Below are 6,022 nucleotides of genomic sequence, written 5' to 3'. Positions count from 1 at the left end.
ATTACTAATATAACAATACAACCTTATATACCTTTACAGAATCCCTTTTTCAGTTAGATCTTCACCCATTATCTCTAAATAGGTCCTGTTTCTCTATATCCTGCCCCGGTCCTTTGTAACTTCTTTTCCTTTCCTTTTTCCCTCTCTTCTATCTCCCCTTTTTACCCCCTTGTCTCTCTACCTCTATTTCTCTCTCTTCTGTATTCCCCTTTTCTGTTGCTTTCCAGTATTATACTTATTTTTCAAATTATTTTTCTTTTCTTTGGTTGTTTTTTTAAGTCTTAAATTCTCCATTCTCTTTCCCCCCTTTCCTTTTTCTTCCCCACAATAGAATAGAGATGTGACAGTTTTGAAACCATCAAAATCAATGGTATCTTGATGATTTATTGTTTTGGCATAAACTCTTGAGGAGTTTCACTTATATCGTAATAGATGAATAGTAAATCTGTTAGTCCTTAAGATATCCCAATTTATCAAATTATATTGATTGAAAGAACCAAATTTATCTGGGTTTGCACAACTCTAGATTATAATTTACAGCCTGAATTTGTACAAGCTAAGCCAAAGCCAAACTACATTATGGCTTATGATATCACAAGAACCCCATCTTTTTAAAAATTTTGTAAGTAATTATACCTAAATTTTGTCACATTCAGTTTACCCTATTGGTATTACTAGTGATGATTTATATTAGTCTTATAATATACGAGACATAATAGAGTAGTAATAAAGACAAAAATAGGCATTTTCTATTACAAAATCCAAATATCTTTTAAGTCTCAGTATCTATAGAGATGCAAATCTGAGATTAAGCACTGACATTTCTGACTAACATTTTATCCACTTGAAACAACACAGCCAGCCACCAGTATGGCTCTTGCAGTGACAAAAGAAAAAACTTCAATAAGTTCCAGTTACTCCTTATGCAGAAAGCAATTTCAGAGGTAATAAGCCCTGGGAATTGTGGGACAGACTGCATAATAGGTTCATTTGCATGCACATTTTCTTTTCAGGTGCTTATTTGCAAGGAGCCACTTCTACTGAGAAACTGAACAACCACAGCTGATTTATCATCCTTCACTGTGTATTAAAATGTGACTTACTTAAAAGGCAGAAGTCTACCTGAAAAAATGGGGAAAAAATCTAATGGCCTAATTATATGCTACTTTTTTAAAAGAATGACTGTGAGAGGAGATCCGTCAACTTCCCATTAATTGATAAATAACATCAACCATTTGCATTTTGAATAAGCCAATGTCTTAGTGGAACAACAGCCCAGATTAGTTATGTGGTTCTCATAGGATTTGGAAGCCCCCCTATAATTTTATTTATATAGCACCATTGGTAATAGAGACAGCAATGGAAGGCCTGTTAGAAATACCACATCTGTAAACCAGAAATGCAAGGAATGGGCAGAAAAAAAAGAGCCTAGGAAAATATTTGAATTGTACATCTTTTTCTTTTTAGAGCTCCTTGATTTCCCAGATGGCTGAGTAGTGCTGCCTGAGAAGTCTGGAAATTTATGTCCGACACATCATGGGGGGAGGGAAGGCACCAAGTTTAGGAAAGCTAGTATATAGAAATAGCAAGAAGGCAACAGATCATGCAAAAAGGAGTGTAGAAGGGAGAGTTGGGGGAATTAATGTAATTTTTACCATAGGAATGTTATTAAAAAAAAGACAGAGAAGTGGAAAATATTGACTATATACTGCAGAAGTTAGAAAAAGCAACCAGCCGTGGGAAGGATCTGTGAAGATAACAGGACTGATAGAAGAAATTCTATGAAATTATGATTAAAAATGGAGAACGGAGAAAATGGCATAGAGTGTTTGATTTTTTTACTTCTGAGTATGAGTCAAGACATCAAGAAGCAATGGATGGAAACTAGTGAAGCAGAGGACCAACCTAGAAGTAAGGGAAAACTTTTTGAAAGTTAGAACACTTAATCAGTAGAATGAGTTGCCTCCAGAAGTTGTGGTGCTCCAATACTAGAGGATTTTAAGAAGAGATTGGACAATAATTTGTCTGAAAGGATATAGAGTTTCCTGTCTGAGTGAATGGACTAGGAAATCTCCAAGCTCCCTTACAACTCTGTTATTTTGTTATTCAAGAGAATCAAAAAAGATTCCAGAACCTCAGATGACAGATCAATGTTTTCAAATGCTTTAAATGCAAGTGAGCAATCTTCAGCAGCCATTTTGTCTGAAATGGTATAGGGTTTCTGGCCTGAGTAGAGAGTTGGACTAGAAGACCTCCAAGGTCCCTTCCAACTCTATTATTCTGTTTTCTAGGAGCCAAATTGGCTTCTTTGTCTTCACTTTGTAGCCTTGATTCCATTTGTAAATTTGACAGCAAAATAATTCTTTTGGGTATATAAACTTTTCTTACAAAACTAAAGGTGGACATAGAGGTGTTAATTCTTTATGAAACAAAATATGTTTCCTTAAAATTCTTTCAACAATCCCTTTAATTTATTTATTCTGTCTCTGTCTGTCTCTATCTATCTATCTATCTATCTATCTATCTATCTATCTATCTATCTATCTATCTATCTATCTATCTATCATATTTTATATTATTGTTTTATTTAATTGTTGTAAGCCACCCAGAATCACTTCCAGTGAGATGGGTAGCTATATAAATTTGACCATAGACCATAGAATAAAACAATAACAATAACAGAGTTTGCAGGGACCTTGGAGGTAATCTAGTCCAATCCCCTGCTCGAGCAATAAATAACAAATACAATAAATTCACAAATGTGAAAAAAAAATGGAATGAAAGTTTTCAGGGCTACTTAGCTGGTATCATAATTGGCCAGTTATATTTTATTAGCCCAATTATCTCACAGGGTTATGGTTGTGAAGAAAATAGGAGGGCACTCTTTATATGCCATGGTGAATGGTGGTATATAAACCTAATAAAAGAGGATGATCTCTCATGGGTAAGTGCCCTACTTCTCTTGAAGAATTTTATTATTCTTTACGGTCTGTTTTGGGAGATTTTATAATGTGGGGTTCCTTTTTTCTAGATGGGAAGAGTTAGAACTCTGGGGATAAGTCTCTAGCCCTATGCCAGGGATGTCAAACTTGCAGCCCAGGGGCCGGATGCGTCACGTGCTGGCCCTGCCCAGTTTAGCAAAGGGGAAAAAAGTCCTGATATGTCATGTGACAACACAAGTTTGACACCACTGCCCTATGCCATGAAGGAAATGATGAAACTGCTAAAAATAGACCATTTACTGGCTACCTGAAGAACAAAGTGAGAAATCAAATATATTTAATTAAAAAAAAAAGATTTAAAAGTTTGGAGGACACCATCTCTCCTTTCACAATGAATCTCCAACTTGGAGGAAGTGGCTTAGAAAGTATTATCCAGTGGATTGGAAGGAAATGTGATATATCAGCTTTGTTTCCTTCCTGTTCAAATGGTTAAAGCCATCTTTGAGATACAAGGGGAATTATCTGAGAAAGATTGTAGATCTTTGCAACACTCCTGCATCTCAAGCGTATGAGTTTGTGAGAGGCTACTTTTACAAATTCTTCAGATGTCAGCTCTCACTTTTCAGAGTGTACCAGATAAGCAAGTTCTTTTGCAGATTGATTTGAGTCTTATCAACAAAAGCCAGGAGCTGGACAGAAGAGGGATAAACAGACCTCTAAGATGTTCACCACAATTCACTGATTCTGCAATCAGAAATAATCCTCTTCATATTTAAACAATAATATCTCCCAGCTATGAGATGAAATCATTCCTTGCTAAGTTTCAAATGGTTTTCAAGGACAAAACACAAACACCCCACTCCTATTACAGGCAGAATTAAGACTACAATAATCTAGAACAAAGATTGTTTGACTTTGAAGATAAGCTTAAATTGTCAGCCGTCTTAATAGGAAGTATGGCTATTTTAGAACAGCTGCTCCAGCTGGAAAGGGGGCATGTTACTGGGAAGGTCAATTTCACAAAATAATTCACAAATGTAGCAAAGGGGAAGAGAAGTCCAGATGCCCAAAGGAAGTCTCTATTGATACAAGGAGCCATAGAAAGAGTAAAAAGATTTTTATGCTTTACAGAACATTCAAAGCAATTAATATTTCTCCTACAAGGTTAAGCATAGAAGGAAAAGATGACCTTTTTTCTAAAGATAATAGTTCCAAATCCAAATTTGTCACTTGAGATGTCTATTGGAAATCTGAGACAAGAAGATTGAATCTTATGTTCTGCAAAGGGCACTCAACAAAATATATTCTCTACTTTTGTCTAACAGTCACACTGCAATCACTCTATCCAAGGTGCAAGGAACATTGCCAACTCTGGACATTGGGCCACATACCAGTAGTGAGTCCGAGAATAAAGCAGAAGTAAGGAAAGTTCACACCAGTGGTGGGCTGCTGCCAGTTTGGACTGGCTCACCCGTACCAGTAGCCACGAGCACCAGTTGGGCACACCCACCTGTCCAGGTGCTATCCCGTCCCTATATATCTCACCTTTTTCCTCACATGCCCTGCCCTCGCTGCCCAGCTGTTTTCTGTGCCTCACCTGATCTACTCACCCTGGCTGCGGTGCACAGGAAATTCCCTTGGTTTTGCAGCCACTTGCAAGTGCGGATGGCACGTGGATGCGCGCTCAGATTTTCGGCGAACCTGTTGTTAATGTATGTGCAGCCTACCTCTGTTTCACACCCTTTCAGACCCAAAGAGCCAAGAAGGACCTCTGAGTAGTTCATTTAATGTTGCTTGCCAAAAGCAATTATGTGCAATAACTACAAATGCCTGTAGAGATTCTCAGTCATCCAGATCATGGTTGTCCCAACGGTGCCTTTTCAGGAGGCAACTAGACTTCCTTGTTTTTTCTTTTGAAGACATTTCGCTTTTCATCCAAGAAGCTTCTTCAGCTCTGACAGGCTAGTGTTATCAGGATAGATAACGCTTCCATTCCCCACTATCCTGTCAGAGCTGAAGCTTCTTGGATGAGAAGTGAAATGTCTTCAAAAGAAAAAAAAACAAGGAAATCCAGTTGCCTCCTGAAAAAGCACCTTTGGAATAAACTACAGATCTGAATTGCTAGAGAGGATCCATCTTTGCTCCCTTCTTACCTACCAGACATTCCTATTCCCCACTGTCTCTTTGCCTTCTGGAAAGGAGTCCCCCCGTTCTGTGATTCTGGTCTAAATTTCATCACACCCCGTTACAGAATTGACACCTACAGAACATCTGTAAGTCCCCAAAACAGGGAGTGTGACATTCATTAAAATCTTTATCTCTTGGCAGCAAATACAAAGGACCCGTTCCTTTTAAAAGTTTCAAATTTTGATATCATTTTTTATGGCAGGAGATTTGGGCTACAGTTACCTTGGAGTTTAATGAATTTTGTATTAAGTCTTATATGGCAACACCTGGTAAGGTAGTGAAGCAATCTAAAAGATGACTTATTTAGCCCAGATTGGCATTTTAGAATGCCTCCCTGCTACCCCTATAGCCATTAGTAGCAACTTCTTTACTGTGTCTCAAAAAGATTGAAATTGTCATCATTAATATTCCCCCTCCTTAGGACTCACACACAGATAAAAGTCAGCTAGGAGTGTATTGAAAATGAAAGGTAAATGCATTAAACCCAATCCTACATCGTTAATCATATAGGAGGGGATTTTAATGCCAGGCTGGACCCTGATGGCCGTTCCTAAAACTAACTATTTTAATGTCGTTATGTTATGAAATTCTAGAGGAAAACTTGAATGCAAGGGAAGCAAAATATCAAAAGGGCAACCTGGCAGAGGTTTTCTGTCAAACAGATGGCCATGTACCTGGATTTATGTATCCTCAATGACTACACAGTTGGGGATCAACCTACAAAATATATTTATAATATCTCAGCCTCCTTCTTAATGAGCCACCATCTTTCAATGTTAACTATGTTATTTCACAATGAATTTGGCAGAATTGAGAGAAAAGATGCTCCAATCTAGGAGAACATGAATACTGTGGTTCAAATCAGATGTCATGAAAGAAGCACTCATGTTTCT

The sequence above is a fragment of the Pseudonaja textilis genome, chromosome 2 (assembly GCF_049901715.1).
Source record: "Pseudonaja textilis isolate UNSWEBS1 chromosome 2, rPseTex1.2, whole genome shotgun sequence".
Classification (NCBI taxonomy): domain Eukaryota; kingdom Metazoa; phylum Chordata; class Lepidosauria; order Squamata; family Elapidae; genus Pseudonaja; species Pseudonaja textilis.
Note: the sequence above shows the minus strand (reverse complement) of the source record.